Source organism: Lissotriton vulgaris, chromosome 12 (genome assembly GCF_964263255.1).
Source record: "Lissotriton vulgaris chromosome 12, aLisVul1.2, whole genome shotgun sequence".
Classification (NCBI taxonomy): domain Eukaryota; kingdom Metazoa; phylum Chordata; class Amphibia; order Caudata; family Salamandridae; genus Lissotriton; species Lissotriton vulgaris.
This window is the reverse complement of record NC_141700.1, coordinates 197,746,660-197,764,663: the sequence shown is the minus strand read 5'-3', so window position 1 is coordinate 197,764,663 and position 18,004 is coordinate 197,746,660.

Sequence of the window (18,004 nt, the reverse complement as noted above, 5' to 3'; positions counted from 1 at the left end):
TTACAGAAATCCGCAAATTCGCACGCAGCGGATTTTTTTATTCTTGGTGATACAATTTTGCGGCGTACGGCGTAAGTTCGCAATTGCGAACATGTAGGTGCGGCGGGCAGCAACAATCTCGCACTCGCGAAATTACAAAATTTGCAACTCCGCACAAGAAATCCACTAGCAAGCAGCATAGACCTTCTGAAAACTATGGTTTTTATCAGAATAACTCCTCAGGTTGACATTTGCCTGCCCTTTTTTGGATTTGAGGCCTTTTGACTTTCTTTGGATCACTTTTGGATTAGAAATCAACTTTCACAAGTAAGTTTGTTTGGGGCATTACATTTGCTGTTCTGCAGAAAAACGAGTTTTGCTAAACTGAAAGCACTCAGCAGGTGCAAAAGTTCAAATTCATCATTAGTAACCATTCCCTTTAGTGCTTCCTGACTGGGGCCCCTCCAGAGTTCAGTTGCTAGTTGCAACAATTGTATGACCCTGCTCTGACCCTTAGAGCCTGATCATAGAATAGCTACAAGTAGGCCACAAAGGTCCTGGAAAAAAAAATTGCACTGTAACAGAAAGCAAATGACAGATAAGGAAGCTGGTGCCAGACTGGAATTTTAAAACAGTGACACATTAATAAATCAACCCCAAATTAATTCATGTCAGTTGAAGCAGGGCAGGTGTGCTTGCTTCCCCCCCACCATAATCTACAGTGATGATGATGAACCAGAGGGTGGCATTGATGTACCAGAGGGTGGCATGGGTGAAACAGAGGGTGGCAGTGTTGAAACAGAGGGTGCTGTGAACCTGTGATGATGAACCAGACGTAGAAACAACATAGTCGCGACCGTTGCATGCCGAAAAGTAAGTTCGCAATTGCGAACTGGTACAAAATCCTCGCGAACTGGCAGAAATCCTTGCAAACACTATAAAAACAAAAAAATCCGCAAATTCGTGAGAATTCGCGGATTTTGCGGATTGCGAGTTCGCAAATACGCAAATTTGCGAACGCCAGATTCGCAAAATTCGCCCATGCTTAGTTACCCTATTACATTTATTAAGTAATAACATGCATTCAGGAGCAGGTAAGAAAGTCATGTTTGGGGTCGGATGAATTATAATTTAAAACCCTCTTGAATGGTAAAGTTGTTTTTTAAGTCACAAGTCAGAAAATGCCATCTCTGGAGCAGTCCATCTATCACCTTGCTGTTTTTACATCTGAAGCTCTAAGTGCACTGAGTATGCTCAGTCTTGGGTCCCGTGATCCATGTACCACTGGAGGCAAGCTAGGACAAAACTGGTCCTAGGTTGCCTGTGTTCTGGTTCAGGAAAGACCTGGCCTGAGTGTTTGGGGTTGGCTGTTCTCATAAGAAGCAGGGTCAATACTTATTTGCATGTGTCTGGGTTCAAACTAAGGTGGCAAGGTGGGCAAACATTGAAGTATTGAGATGCATATCAAGCAATTGCAAGTGGCTGAAATGAATCCAAACATTCCATCCATCACCTTGTTGTTTTTGCATTTTAAGCCCCAATTGCCCTGGATATGCTCGGATGTGGGGTCCTGGGCTCATTGTGTCTCTGGAACCAAACTATGCCTGACTGAAAGGCCCTAATTACGGTGAAACAAGTCCTAGGTTGCTTGTGTTCCCTGTCAGGAAAGACCTGGCCTGGCAGTTCGGGTTGGATTGTCCCCATGAAGAAAATGGGTCTTGACTGATTTGTATATGGTTGTGTCCAAACAGAGTCAAGTCAAGTCAAGTCAGAGAATTTATATAGCGCGCTACATACCCAGATGGTCTCAAGGCGCTTGAAGAGGGGTGGGGAGTTACTGGTCAAATATCCACGTTTTAAGTTGCTTTCTGAATGCTAGGTGGTTCTGAGTAAGGCGAAGGTGAGTGGGAAGTGAGTCCGAGGTTTTAGCTGCCAGGTAGGAAAAGGATCTACCTCCCATGGTGGTTTTGTTGATGCGAGGTACAGTGGCCAGGGCTTGGTTGGATGATCGTAGCTGGCGTGAGGGGGTGTAGAAGGACAGTCGTGTGTTGAGGCATTCTGGTCCGATTTCGTAGAGTGCTTTGTGTGCGTGGGTTAGGAGCCGAAAAGTGATCCTCTTGTTGACGGGGAGCCAGTGGAGGTTTTTCAGGTGACCAGAGATATGTTCTTTGCGCGGGATGTCTAATATGAGCCTGGCTGAGGCGTTCTGGATTCGTTGGAGTTTTTTCTGGAGTTTAGCGGTAGTACCGGCGTAGAGGGTGTTTCCGTAGTCCAGTCGGCTCGTGACCAGAGCGTGGGTGACCGTTTTCCTAGTTTCGGTGGGGATCCAACGAAATGTTTTTTTGAGCATGCGAAGAATGTTGAAGCAGGATGAAGAGACGGCGTTGACTTGTCTATTCATTGAAAGTGAGGAATCCAGGATGACGCCCAGGTTCCGTGCGTGGTCAGTCAGGATGGGTGCTTTTCCAAGGGCTTCTGGCCACCAAGAGTCGTCCCAGGCGGAGGGGGAGGTGCCTAAGATAAGGACTTCTGTTTTATCTGAGTTCAGTTTCAGACGGCTGTGTTTCATCCATTCGGCTACTTCTTTCATTCCTTCGTGTAGGTTAGTTTTGGCAGTGCTAGGGTCATTGGTGAGTGAAAGGATCAGTTGAGTGTCATCCGCGTAGGAGATGATGTTGAGGTTATGTTGGCGTGCGATGGCCGCGAGGGGGCTCATGTATACGTTGAAGAGGGTGGGACTGAGTGAGGATCCTTGGGGTACGCCGCAGATGACTTCAGTGGCCTCTGAGATGAATGGTGGGAGGCGGACTCTCTGGGTTCTTCCGGTGAGGAACGAGGTGATCCATTCCAATGCTTTTCCTTGAATTCCGATGTTTTTGAGGCGCTGTAGAAGGGTCCTATGGCAGACTGTGTCGAAGGCAGCGGAGAGGTCAAGGAGGATGAGGGCGACTGTGTCTCCGTTGTCCAGGAGAGTTCGAATGTCGTCTGTTGCTGCGATAAGGGCGGTTTCAGTGCTGTGTTTGGCTCGGAAGCCGGATTGTGAGGAGTCGAGGGATTTGTTTGTTTCAAGGAAGGCGGCGAGCTGGTTGTTGACTGCTTTCTCAATGACTTTGGCCGGGAATGGAAGGAGCGAGATGGGGCGGTAGTTTTTGAGTTCGGTGGGGTCAGCTGTGGGTTTCTTCAGGAGGGCGCTGAGTTCGGCATGTTTCCAGCTTTCCGGGAAGGTGGCGGAGTTGAAGGAGCAGTTGATGACATCTCGGAGGTGTGGTGCTATGATGGAGTCTGCTTTGTTGAAGATGTGGTGAGGGCATGGGTCAGTTGGGGATCCTGAGTGGATGGAGTTCATCAGGCGGATGGTGTCCTCAGTGGAGATTGGGTTCCAGTCGTTGAGGGTGTTCAAGGGAGGTGGGGGTCCTGCAGGGGGTTGGGTGGGTTGGTCTTCGGGTTGGTTGTCGAAGCTGTTGTGGATGTCTGCAATTTTGTTGTGGAAGAAAGAGGCTAGGGAGTCGCAGAGGGCTTGGGAGGGGGTGATGTCGTTGGAGTTGGCCGTGGGATTGGTAAATTCCTTGACGATATTGAATAGTTCTTTGCTCTTGTGGGCGTTGTTATCTAGTCGGTCCTTGAAAGCAGCTTTATTGGCTTTTCGGATCAGTTGGTGGTGTAAGCGGGTGGCGTTTTTGAAGGCTACCTTGGTGCTGGCGGTTGGATCTTTTTTCCAGGCCTTCTCAAGGGAGCGGCAGAGTTTCTTGGATTACTTAAGATCATCGTTAAACCAGGAGGCCTTCTTGTGGCCGAGTTTTTTTGTCGTTTTTTCAGTGGTGCTAGGATGTTGGCGCTGTTGGATAACCATAGGGTGAGGTTGGAGGCGGCTTGATCGGGATTTGAGGAGTGGGCTGGGGGGTTAAGAAGAAGCGATGAGGAGATCTGGTCGATGGTGATTTTGTTCAAGTTTCTTTGCAGAGTTGGTTGGGGGTGGTTGTTGGGTTTGGGCTTGTTGTAGGTAAAGTGAACGCAGCTGTGGTCAGTCCAGAGGAGATTCGTGGTGTGACTGAAGGAGACATGATTGCTGGAGGTGAAGATGGGGTCGAGTGTATGACCTGCGATGTGGGTGGGGGAAGTGACAAGTTGTTTAAGTCCGAGGTTGGCGAGGTTGTCCAAAAGGGTGGTGGAGTTGCGGTCGTTGTGCTTTTCAAGGTGAAAGTTGAGGTCTCCCAGAAGGATGTAATCTTTGGAGGGGAGCGCGTGTGGAGTGATGAAGTCCGTGATGTCCTCACTAAATTGAGCGCGGGGTCCTGGAGGTCTGTAAAGGAGGGTGCCTCTGAGTGTGGTCTTGGGGTCGATGTGGATCTGGAAGTGGAGGTGTTCGGAGTTGACGAGATTGACGTCTGAGGTGGTTGAGATGCGGATTGATTTCTTATGGACGATAGCGATTCCTCCTCCTGTGTGGCCGGTACGGTCCTTGCGTATGATCTTATAGTCTTCAGGGATGGCAATGGTGATGTCTGGGGCAGAAGAGGCGTTCATCCATGTTTCTGTTAGGAAGGCGACGTCCGGAGAGATGGTGTCTAGTAGATTCCATAGGTCAATGGCGTGCCTGTGGACCGAACGTGTGTTGAGCAAGATGCATTGTAGGTTCTTGGGGTCGGATATCTGTGGTGTGATCGTAGCGGAGTTGCAGACGGTGCCGTAGAATTTGCAGGAGTTGCATGAGAAAGGTCCGTGGGTTTGTCCAGGAGCAGCTTGGATGCAGTTGGGGGAGCGGCCGGGGTTAAGGGCTAGGAGGCTGGTGGCATCGTAAGTGATGCGGGAGGGGTGGGGGGTGCAAGGGGCAGGGGGGCTGGCGCTGGGCGCGGTCCAGAGGTACAGAGGTGGAATGGTGGGCAAAACAGGATGGATTAGGGTGTAGAACAGAGCAATTGCCAGTGGCTGAGATTCATTCAATCATTCCATCCATCAATTAGTTGTTTTTGCAAGTGACATCCTAAGTGCACCGGGTATGCCCACACATGGATCCTGAGACTCACTGTGACATTGCAACTAAGCTATACCTGGCCGAAGAACTCTAACTAGGGTGTAACCAGTCCTTGGTTGCTTGGATTCTGGTTCAGGGAAGACCTGTCCTGGCAGTTCAGACTGGAGTGCTCCCATTAGGAAGTTTCCATCCAACATCTTGTTGTTCTTGCATTTACTTTTGGAAAATTGGCATTTTCCTGTTCTAACCATTCGGAGAGTGTAACCTGGGTCACATACCTAGGTGTAGTTGGCAGTTGGGCTTTGTGTAGTCCTCCCGGAGAGTATCACAATAGAAGCAATGGATTTTGGCAGGATTGGCTATCCTGGCTTGATAAGAGGGACGGAGCTGTCACCTGGCCCACTTGCACATTAAGGCATCGCCTTTGCTTATACAGAAAGGACTTCACAATAGCCTAGTTTGCCTGCAGACAGAATGGGACAAGAGCAAGAAGGCAGGAAATTACAGATACATTTGTATTGGACAGACTCCAGAAGCGTATCCCACTTAAAAGCGGGCCCCAACTCTCTCAGACCCACTCTTCTGGACCTATAGATATTACAGAAGAAGGACTGCCCTGCTGCCACAGGACTATCCTGCTTCATGTAAATGTAAATGTGTTGTCTTTATATAGCTTCTTGAGGCCTGCCCCACTGCCCCACTGTCTGTGAAAGAATACTAGACCTGCACCCTTTATCCCAGGTTGACGACACTACAAGGTCCTGCTGACCGAGCTACAGGGACACAACAAGCTCTAAATGCATTTTTGCAACTGCCCAGCTGACCTGCTGTCACTGGCCCTGCCTGGATCTGCCACTGCACCTGCCTGAGCGCTGCTGGCCTCTGTTGGGATGAGTTCCTGATTCTTTGGTGCTTGGTGTGGCATCAGTGGAGCTCTTCCTTGACAAAAAGGAGAAATCCTGAGGTTTTGGTCACTTCACGTCCATGAATGGGCCCTTTTGCACCAAACTCTTGTCGCCAATGCCCACTGCCCATGCAAAACTCCGGTGAACCCGACTCTTCTTCCCACAGTGACCACCAGTGACAGGTAGTGACGTGAGCTCAGCATTTGACACTACAGCATCACAGCCTGCATCGACCGCCAATGCAAGTCTCTAGAAACAATTGTCCGCGATGCCTGACAGGATGTTCGCACTACAATGATGACCATCTATAATGTCTGGTCTGCTCTGTGCACTATAGTGACATCGATCTGCAACAGTCTCCCTCCTTGCAGCCCCTCCTTAGTGCATGTAGCACTTTGTGCTTGATTTTAGAAGAGAACCTTTTTATCTGGACTAACCTGGACCCTGTACTCAGTCCACGCTCCATCGCAGTCGATGTGAACTTGTGACTTTCACTGGGTCTTGCTCACCCAGATAGCCACAAGTGGAGCTTTGTGCTTTTAGACGCTATACTCATCTTAAATCTTTGAAATTGCATATCTTCAGTTCCACTGATTGGATTTTTGTTGCTATGGTGTTGCATAATTTATTACATTTCACCTTTGTTTTGTAAATTGGTGTGGGATTTGTCTTGTGTTGTGTTTTCAATTTATTCGTGTTTATGGAGTGCAAAAATATTTTACTCATTCAAGCTAAGATAAGCGTGACTGCTTTTGTGCCAAGCTACCAGAGGGTTAAGCACAGGAACTTTTGTGTTCACCCTGATATGAATCCAAGCCCCCATAATTAGGAAGCATAAGAATAGCTTCATTAGAGCAGTTTCACCAGCAATTGAATACAAAGTACAAAGCTCAATCGGCTACTTTGCACGGGGCAGAATTGTGGGGCCATGTAGGCAGAGATACCTTTTCTGTACAAGAAAACTGCTTTTTTAGACAACTTTTAGCTGTTCCAGGTTGTACTCCCTTAATTCCCTTATTTTTGGATCTGAACATACGCCGTTCTGATGATCATGCCTCTCTACGCCCATTGTTATACTGGGTCCGCCTGTGGTCTACTGATGAGTTAGTGGACTATAGAGAAGCACTAAAGGAAATAATGCAAATAAAGAACGTTACCCGGTTGGCATGGTTAGTGCATATTGAAAATTGGTTTTTAAAATTGGGCCTATACAACTTCTGGACAGATCCTGATTCCCTTACTAACCTCTCTAAAAAATTGCTGAAAGCAAAGTATTGGGAAAATATCCACAGTTGTATATTACAAAATCCTAATATTGGAAGACTGACCCTTAAATTCTTTGATGTTAAAACTGAAAGTAAATTTGAATGCTTCATGGACGAAATTCTGCCCGCAATGGCAAAATTATTGTACCTAAAGTATCGTTATGGCATTCTGCAAATCAAATCTAGAACATCTAAGTGGGTGTGGGATAAGGGGCCCATAGCAAATCCCAAATCTGATATGTGCGAACTATGTGATATAGGCGCTAGGGAAGATGAGGCTCATGTCTTATTTCTCCGTCATGCATATCTGCAAGCTAGGAAAAAGTGGATTAAACCCATTTGCCTCCTTTTAGGCTTTCAGAAAATTAAAGATGGGGAAAGAGTGTTTAAGGGGGACACATCACAGACTATAGTATTTTGTCTGAGCGGTTTTTTTCTTGCTGTGGCAATAGTCAGGAAAAGATATGGACTAAAAATGTAACAGGATTGTACTAACAAGAAATAAATTGGTTTTAACTTAACTCACTGAATGGTAATATGTCAAGCAAATGGTTGTGTATCAAAGTCACTCTTATACATTTAAGTTTTAACTTCTCCTTGTGTTATGATCTGGATACTGATTTACCGTACTACTTTTATTATACTAGTTCCTGGTATCTTTTAAGTCTTTTTAGTTTGTATTTAATTATATTTCTTAAAAATATGTACTACCTCGATCGATGAATTTACATTGTGTCTGTAAGATTTTCCATTCTGACAAAATTATGTGCCCTAGAAACTTAACCCCTAACTGTGCAGATATCTTATGCATGTGTGTACTAAGCTTTATTTTTTATTGGTACCTTATCTTATTTTATGATGAATGTGTAAATATGCACTGTATTCTTTTATGGTTATCTTAACCGAAATAATGAAATAATGAAAGAAGAAAGAAAGAATTGTGGCTGTTGCTTGAATAGGGCTCCCACTTGCATGAGATAAATAAAAAGATAATGGTATAGCATTCACTACATCAAGCACACCACGGCATTGTATGGACGTGAGTTAGGAAACGTTTGTATATTCCTTGACAATGTTATAGTAGGTGATATGGTTGTAGGGCAATATAGTATTGTTGGGCACAATATAATGGCATACAACCAAAGATGCCTACTATTACAACGTAAATCATATCTTCTAAAGATTGTTGCTATTTGTAACAGGTGAATACCAATAATGGTTACACTGTATTGGAATACGGCAATGAGACTTGATGACAAGTCAATACTTCTGCATTTTTTTCTCTTATCCTACCCGTGAGTATAGTAAACTGTTAAAAAATTAAAGAATTTGAAATGATCCAAAAGCACATGATCTACTTAAGTCAGCTTCATCCCTATGCAGGAACATGTGTATGTATCTTATTTTACTTCCTCTGGTCTCAGAGCAGAGAGTTGGCATACATGCTTATCTTTCAAGTCATCATTAGAATAGCACATCCCATTCCATCTCCTTTCCTTAATCTTCTTCCTATGCCCCTCCCGTTTTAATTAAAAAAAACACAGAAAGGTGGCCAAGAATTTGTATTCAGAGTCTCCACAAGGAATTTGCACGTGTTATGTTCTCTTCCAAATGCCATAGTGAAGCCCCTGCTATTTGGTAATGAATGCCTGATGGAATATGTTTACTGTTGATGAACATTGCTGGTTTCTTGTTTGATGAGTAATGGTGAGTCAAGCAAATGAATACCTTACTGAAAAACACAGGGTTGAATCTTAGATAATAAATGTAATCAAATTGGAAAATGTGGCTGCTTTAATGTTTTCAGAGAGACAATGCAGATAAGTAGCCCAGTAGATCATAAACTTGAGGAGATAAGGGACCTTCAATAGTTCATTATTTAAATGGATGGTTCTCAACAGCTTGCAATTATTACGTGCAACCATCATTGGTGTAAACATTGACAAAAATGAATTTGCATAGGAACAAGAAAAGGTTTCACAGATACTGAAGAATACCTCTTGTTAGAGCTATCCATGGATGCTTGCAAACATTAATTTTTCTATAGAAATGGTGTTGCGTACTATAAGATAATGAGTGGCCACAGATGATAAACCCATTGCTCACTTCTTCTTTCTGCCTTCCTTTGTCATAGCTAGTTTAGAGGGAATATGCATAGGCTTCCACCAGAGAGTGATTACAGATTCACCAAAGGCCCTCCCTAAGGGCAAAGACAATTGCTATCCTTGATCCCTTTCAGAGAAGAAAGACCTGGCACAAGTCTGGTTGTCTGGGTCATTGATATTGAAATGTGCACCAGGCTTTCGTTGGCAGTTACTCATCAGTCAACTGACCACCTTTGTGTGAGAAAATCTGGATATGCTCAATGGCTGACTGTTCATTTTATCACCTAAGTCCTCCTTTGATCAACTCTGTTTTCAGAGCGTAGAGCGAGTGTGCTGCGTACTGCCTCACAGATGGGACTAAGCATGTGCCCCTGCTGAAGGTCTGCTTCCCTGTTCTGGTGCTGACATTGCTTTGCGGAAAATTCACCAGTGAACCCAAGATTTTCTTAGAGGTTGTACGGATCCTGACTCTGCTGCATCCCGGATGACAAGAAAAAGTGGGGCTTTTGACCATGTGTCTTCTTTGTCTACAGGTGTTCACAAACATTCAACAAAGCTCCTCCAACACCTCTATGAAAAGGAAGAAGACTGCTTAGATATCAACAGTTGTTATTATTTTTAGAACCTAGAATCGGCTCAATGGCCTGACAAATGTCCCTAGGCCCTGACCTCCACTGCCTTGATGGAGGTCACCCACGAAATGTATAGATCCCCACTAGGCAGGGAGGAATCTATGTACCTTCATTGGAAATATCTACACTGCAGATCCACTGAAGGTACTTAATTTATTACAGTGTTGATGCTTTTTATGGCTGGTCAATAAATCATGATGGGAGCTTTCTCCCAGTGCATCAGGGTCAATGTTTGATTTCCCGATCCTCATGGCAATCTCGGGTAAGTAAATCTAACAACAGGAGCCCAACACTTAATGAGACCATAGCGACTATCATTAGAACCTGGTAACCGTGTGGCAGAGAGGATTCCAAGTGAGAGGTTTACACTTGTGCAGGGAACAGAGGCTGCATAGATATAAACCTCATGCTTCCCACACCATAAAATGGGGCAAGGTTTGATGGAGGGGTATCCCTCCCAGTTTAGGGAGGGGCTTCCTCTAAATTAAGCATTGGCCCCTGGGGCATTGGTGACTAGGAGCACTAAGCTGTCCTTCCTTGTAAAGCTTAGTGGCCCTTGTAACTGTATGCTTTGCTGTGTTGACAATTACAAATGCTATGATAGAGACTGGATCCGCATACATGAACAGCCGCCTCTCCTTCCATGCACCCAAAAGACACCTTCAATCAGCACAGCTCTCTCTGGCCACCATCCCATGTATCAGCAAGACTAGAACGGGAAGAACGTTCTTCTCTTACCTCGCAGCCAAAGTCTGGAACACCCTCCCTCTCCACATCCAGCAATCTCCCACACTCCCCCAGTTCAGTAAGGACCTACAGACATGGCTTTTTGGATGACCCCAGCACTCAACGGAGCTGCTCCCCTTCATCCCAGCACCTCGAGACCCTCACGGGTGAGAAATTGCACTTTACCAACCCCTGATTGATTGATTAATTGAGAAAGCTGAACATGCGCATTGATTTATGTTTAAGTATGAACTACAATTAAACACACCCAGAAGAATCGTATGTGTAGCAACACACAGGTACCAAATTATTTTCAACAAAAGATAGATATGCTATTGAACACCATATTGACCACAATATAAGTTTACACTACAGCTGTGTGGAACTGTATTTATGCAAGAGTAATCTCACATACACCCTGGTTATTAAGCAGCATCAATGTGTCATGGGCCCTGGTGCTAGGAAGGAAATGGACTCCCTGGCTGCTTTTTGAATTATAAATTGAAACCATAATTAGGGATCAGTGGGCCCCTCTGACCTGTGGGGACTTGGCACCACTGCACCTGCTGCACCAAAGGAATTCACGCCCCTGTTATTGGGCTAAGCGTTCAACCCATATTATTTGTTTTCCCCTCAATCTCATGCTGATTGCAAACTTTCGCTCAAGTGACAATCCGTCAAGAAGAAAGCCTGGGATTGGAAATTGATGTGTGGTGCAGCTGCGTGTACTGCAGTAGCAGATCTCACAGAGCAACTTACGGAAGCCCTATGGAACTATGGGCCACAAGGGAAAGTCGCATTACTGATTATTTTTCCAGGAGCAGATGGTAAAAATCGGGTTCTCATTATAAAAAAGAGGTCCAAAAGTCATGATTTTCAATCGGGTGTCCTCCCTCGCATTATGCACATAAAAGCAATAATTCTCAAAGCAACATGTACTGCATGAGGGAAAAGGTTACACAATTTCACCTACCCGTGCATGATGCAGATGTTATGATATTCTCATACGTGGGAGGCTGCACTAACTATAAAACATTGCTAACTTTCTTATTACTGTTAGCCTCTGACAGCAATGCTCAACAGTACTAACACCTCAATTACAATTACTAATTAAAGCTGTGTTCTCGAGTCAGATCACAGGGCAGAATTACAACTGCTGCTAAAAGAAATACAGGACGAATTAGATTTTCATCTTGCTCTTCTGGAATCTTTCCGTGGAAAATCACTTTTGCTAGCTGATAAGGGGGCATTTATGTTAGCAAGCCTTTTTATTACATTGATAGAGTTCAGTTCAAGAAGGTGGGGATCTATCTGCCGTTTCAATCCACAGGCAGTTTTAAAAGTGGCATAGGTATTAAACTGGTCAAAGTATGTGTCTGTGCTAAACTACAAACTGCACGTTGGTGTGCATACACACAGTTGATTCAGCATTTATTCTAGATGCTTGCATGCAACATAAAGAATAAATAAATGAGATTTAAAGTAAGGGTGCTGGGTGTGACCATGTGTTATAAGAAGTACATATGTTTTACAATATATGCAGAAATGTAAAGGCACTCAGCCATTAGCCAAATTCTTAAATATAGTCAGCTGTACAAAGATCTGTGCAAAATTCTCCTAACTTGCAATAGGGATTGCTTTATACCATTTACACGTTTCTACTATGTGAATATACCTGTATAACTTCCTTATAATCAAATTGCAATATTTTTATGAGGCAAAAGCTGATTGCATTTTCAAATCATGCCATCTTCAAATTTGGTCATACATAGTCACCAACAGTGTAAGTAAGGTTAATTAAAAAAAACTTTTGAATTTAAAGTGAATTCTAATTTAAATCGATTAAAGAGTAAAGGTTGTCAGGTTAATTTTCAGGAATCATTCTGCACATTCACAATTCAACTATAGCTAATTGTCTCAGCAAATACAATTTCTTTGACGAAGGGAATTATAGTTTAAACCTCTATTCATTAAGACTGTGGCATTCAAATGATTTAAAAAACTGTCCTTGCAATGTGAAGATTCTTAATGATATCAATGGCATTTAACACCGTTTATAATGTCAAACCGAAGATGTTGAATACCACTCAATCTTTAACAGCAAAGCCACAAATGTCATCTACTTCAGTCAAATTAACACGAGTGTTACACTGACTATCATCTTAGCCTTCTTCCTCATATATTGTTGTAACAAATAGGAACCAGTAATCTCCTGAGAAATGATATTATATTATTTTCGATTGACATTATCTGATATCAAAACGTGCCCTCACAGAAATTGTGAAATGTGCAAATTTGCAAGTGTAAAATGCATCTTTCGAAGGATTATCATAAAGCCTTCAGGGGCTTTCCAATTGCAATCTAATCTATTAGCATAATAATGTAGATGTGCAAATTAGCTAAAATAAAACCATTTTATCAAATACTAGAGATATTGGGAATATTAACCCTTCGCAAGACATATGATAAAAACATCAAAGGCAAAACTGCTTATACAGCTTACTCATAATGGTCAGGAAATAATATGGGAATCCTCCAGTCTAATTCATATAAGAGGGGAGTTGGCAAAATACTTTGGGCTTATTTCAAGTTTAGCACTCTGTGGACCATCATACCGTCGGTGGCGGTCTGACCGCGGTGAGCTCAGCGGTCCAACCACCGTATTCTGAGTTGGGTTGATTACCTTTGCAAAGACCGCCTGCAAACTGCAGACACCGCTAGCTAACTCCGGGCGTGGCAGCTGCAGAGCCGGTCTGTGAGGTTGTGTGAGGCTCGTAACACCAGTGAAACCACCGGCCCAATTACAAGATGCTTTACAGCTGGTGTGATCTTGGTGGTCCAAACACCACATCTGATATGGTGGAAAGGGAGTGGTTTAAGGTCAAAATTCACCTGTACACATCTTCTACCATCATAAAGTCCATCAGACACATCCTGCTGCTGCTGTACCTGTTTGACTATGCTCCAAATCCAGCCGTCATTCACAAAATAGGTGGTAAGTCATACAGCTACCAGTTTCATAGACTCCTCTGCAAAATTATGTTCTGCCTGCTTGGCCCAGGCAAGGGAGTTGGTGTTCCTAAGTAATTTGCAATTATACAGGGACCATGTAAGGTGTTGTTTCATAATATTAATCAAAAGTACTTCTGTAAGATGCCCTCCTAGGCCAAAACACTGGTACTGCACAGGCACACTGTATATAAATGGCCATGTGTTTGCAAATTATATTCAGTGATAGTGATATGTGCATTATTTTATGTTCCACAATAGCACCTCCTCATCAAAAGTACATCTATTAATGTCTGTGACACAATTCTTTTGCCCTTTATCACAGATATGACATTTTACTACTGATCTTCATGGTTCATGCAGCTTACCATATGTCAAATGTTAGTTTAGTGAGATTGAAGTGACTACAACTACCACGAGGACCTCTCACTCCAAGATGCTGTAGTAAAAGTGACACACTCACATTGCTCAGTGTGTTTTGTGTGTGCAGCACAAAACACAGTCCCCAGTGCAGATGGCAGAAGAACTTGAAGTCTTTGCTGTTCCTGAGACATCTTGAACAGGGTGAAAGCTCTAACTCAAGCCCTTGGAGAAACGCAATAAAGAAGTTGAAGAAAGTTCATTCCAGTCTTTTCACTGCCCAAGACAGAAGTCGCCACTGCAGGCCAACACAGCAAAGCACTCGGCAAAGTGGTAGTTCCTCCTTACTGCTTCTCCAGCTTTTCTTCTTGGCAGTCTTCTTGGTCCAAAAGAGTTCTATAGTTCTGGGGTCTGGGCCCCAATATTTAGACTACAAATTCCTTTGTCCTCTCAGGCAGAGAGTGTCTATGCTTAGTCCAAACCAGTTTGGTCATCTCTGGCCCAGCTTCCCAGCAGGGGCTGGAGACAGCATTGTCGGCAGAAGACCAGGCCCATTCAGGCGCAATGAAATCTCCTCCCACTACTCTAAATGCAGCCCATGTCTATTCAATCCAGCCCTGACTCATCCAGAGTCTCTGGAGCCACTGCACATCCCCAGACCCTGCCACTCCAAAGTGACAGTCAATACACATTCTAGCAGAGGCACACAAGATGGCTAAGCAAGAAAATACCTACTTTCTAAAAGGGGTATTTTCAAATACAGATTGAAAAAATCACCTTTCCTAAAAGATGCATCTTTAGATTCTGAGTTCAGGCATACTAAACTTTATTTTCCTATCTGGTTCCTATGGGAAGTTATATTTATAAGATGTTATAAATTAACTTCCAAGCTTACTGATGGGCCACATAGTCTTTCAATTGTGAAAAACCTAATTAGCAGTATTTCACTATTAGGACATGTAACACACATCAGGGCTTGTCCTACCTTACACATACACTGCACCCTGCCCACAGGGATACATTGGGCCTAACTAAGGGGTCACTCACATGTAAGAAAAGGGAAGGTTAGGGCCTGGTGAGTGGGTGCACTTGCCAAGTCGACATGGCAGTACTAGACTGCACACAGACAGTGCAGTGGCAGGTCTGAGCTATCTGTTCAAGGCTACTCACGTGGGTGGCACAATCAGTGCTGCAGGCCCATTAGTAGCATTTGATTTACAGGACCTTGCCCACTCAGTGCACCTTACTAGGGGCTTACCAGTAAATCAGATATACCAATCAAGGAAACACCAATCCATATTACAAATTTCACAGAGAGCATATGCATGTTAGCACTGAATAGCAGTGCTAAAGTGCCAAGAGTCCAAAAACCAACAACTGCAGGTCAGGGAAAAATAGGAGGAAGAAGCAAAAAGTTTGGGGATAACCTTGCAAAAAGGGCCATCTGCAACACAACACCCTTCCAGCCTAAAGCCAGGGTAGACATATCCATACCTCGATCCGCTTCCCTGCTTGGAGTGATAGAACATGGAACCTGGCATGCAACAGCAAAGGCTTATTCCTCTTCTATGCCTTCCTGAAGATAGTTGGATCCCTCTGTCGATACTGTCAGGGCCCACTAAGCTAACCCATGGGGGACACTTCTCCTCACCTGTGGACACCATCTGTGCAGCACCTAACCATAGCTTGCTCACAGGTGGGTCCCAGCAGGTAGATGGTATCACCACAGCCAACATAGGGGTGTGGCCCAGTTCAGCCCTGGGGTGTGACTCCTATCCTCCCCAGGGGCCACTCTGGCCACCAGGACAGCAAGCCACAGTGGCTACTGACAGTTATAAGTGATGAGGCCCGGGCCTTATACCTCTAAGGGCTTTCTGACATCTGTGGTGTCATAGAGTGGGGGGGTGGGAGTCCCAGGTACCTGGCACCCTTTGTACACTCTCCCTCTTGTCAGGTCATTAATGACATCCTGGGACTGACCCACCAGCCCATGGTCTGTACCCAGCATCTGGACTGGAGACTGGGGTGAGCTTTCTCACCCACGGTTCTCTTCACTCGGGGTCTGTAGCCTCCCACCTGGAATGGTACCCCCTTTCAGAAATGTCCGGGCACCTGTGTCAGGTGTCCTGCACAATTCACCCACCAGTTCAGGGGTGCTATCCTGCAACTGGTACACCAGCCTAGGGTCTGTACCCTGAGGCTGAACAAGTGACGGGGTTGGTCCCTCTCACACCCGGTCCTCCTCCCTGGGGTTCTGCCCCCTCCCACCTGGAGCAGTGTCCCCAGCAGACAAACCGGTAGGGGCACAATTAGTAGTTTCCCCTCCCTCCAGGTTAGGGCACCACGCTGAACCTGGTCCTTCAACCCAGGGTCTGCAAAGTTAGGGTGCACCTGTGCCTGCCAATCCAGGACTTTCGGGGGATTACACCAACTCCCCCCAAGGGAAACACACTCCCCATGGGTTGTGCAAGAGTCTGCCTGGTGCAGGTCTCCAGCCTCCTGGCCAAAGAGAGAGCATGAAGACCCCCCCAGGCCAGAAGTGCCCTCACCAGGGTCAGTCCTGGGTTGCTCGGACCTTGGAGCTGGCAAGCCCTGACCCACTGGTCCTTCCAATGGGGATTGTGTCCCCCGTTACCCCTCACTCTGGACTCATGCACCGTCCCTACTAGAGCGGTGATACCAGACACCAGAACTGGTGGGATGTTGGTTACAGACCACCCCCCAGCTCACCTGACACCTTGGGATTCCCCTCAGGGAAAGGCCTCATGTTACAGACTAAGCTACCCTCTTCGTGCTCCCTCATAAAATCAACCAAGCTCTGGGATGGGGTCTCAGGCACCTTGGGACTCAGCCCTCTCGCACACCCTCTCCTCAGAAACAGGACATGGGACCCCTAACCAATCCAACTATACTAGGCCTATCTGAGACACTACCAACCTCATCTGGTTGAGGCAAACCTGAGCCACTTCCTTCAAGATCACCCCAGATGCTTCTCCAGACCCTCTGGAATCCACCAAAAGGTCTGCCTCCAGTGTGAGCTCTCTGGGGTCAGAGAACTCACACTCCACCAGGAGTTGGCATAGCACTGAAAAACAGGGACTGAACATATGCTCTCCAGCATCCAAACTACACAGACCCTTACATATGTCAACCAAACTACCCTTCACCCAATCATTCAGTGCTTCAGAAAGGTATCTCACATCATTCTTGCAAGACTGGCGAGACAGTGTCTGACTGTTTCTGTCTCTCAACCCATACTCTTCTGGCTGGTCTCCATACTCACTTACCATGGCTTCTACCTCTCTCCCTGTGCCTCTCATCTAGAGTCAGTAGAGTGTGTCTGCCACCACCAGGAATATAAACCCCTGAGCCAGTTCCCCAACTCACCTCAGGGACCCTGCGCACCACTAGAGTTACCAAACAGAGCTGCACCCCCTGGTGTATGTCTCATGGCTCAAATCCTTTCTGGAGGATAGGTGTTTCCATGTGTTCTCAGGTGATTCCCTGTCTAAACCGGTCACACTCAAATGTGGAGTACCACAGGGCTCATCTTTGAGCCCAACCCTTTTCAATGTCTATATGTATCCACTGGTGGAGACGGTCGCCCCCTTTGGGATCCATATAGTTATATATGCTGACGACACCCAGTTGGTGGTGGATCTAACCCAGACCAACCATACGCCCCCGGATCTCCACCACTGCCTTGAGGAAGTCACTAATTGGATGAATCTTTCCCAATTAAAACTCAACAGTGACAAGACTGAGCTTTTGTTACTTGGTAATCAGCTACATTTTAAAACCAACACCATATAACCTGCCAATATGGGCCCAGCACCGACACCAAAAACAGAAATAAAAAGCTTGGGGGCCTTATTTATGAAGGCCTTGCGCCACCGGTGCGTCACTTTTTCCCATGTTAAAAGTGATGCACTGGCGGCGCAAGGCCTTCATAAATGAGGCCCTGGGTGTTTAGCTAGACCAAGATCTTTCATTCAAAGTTCAAGCCAGAAAAACGATTGCACTTTGTTTTGACTTACTAATAGTGATTCGC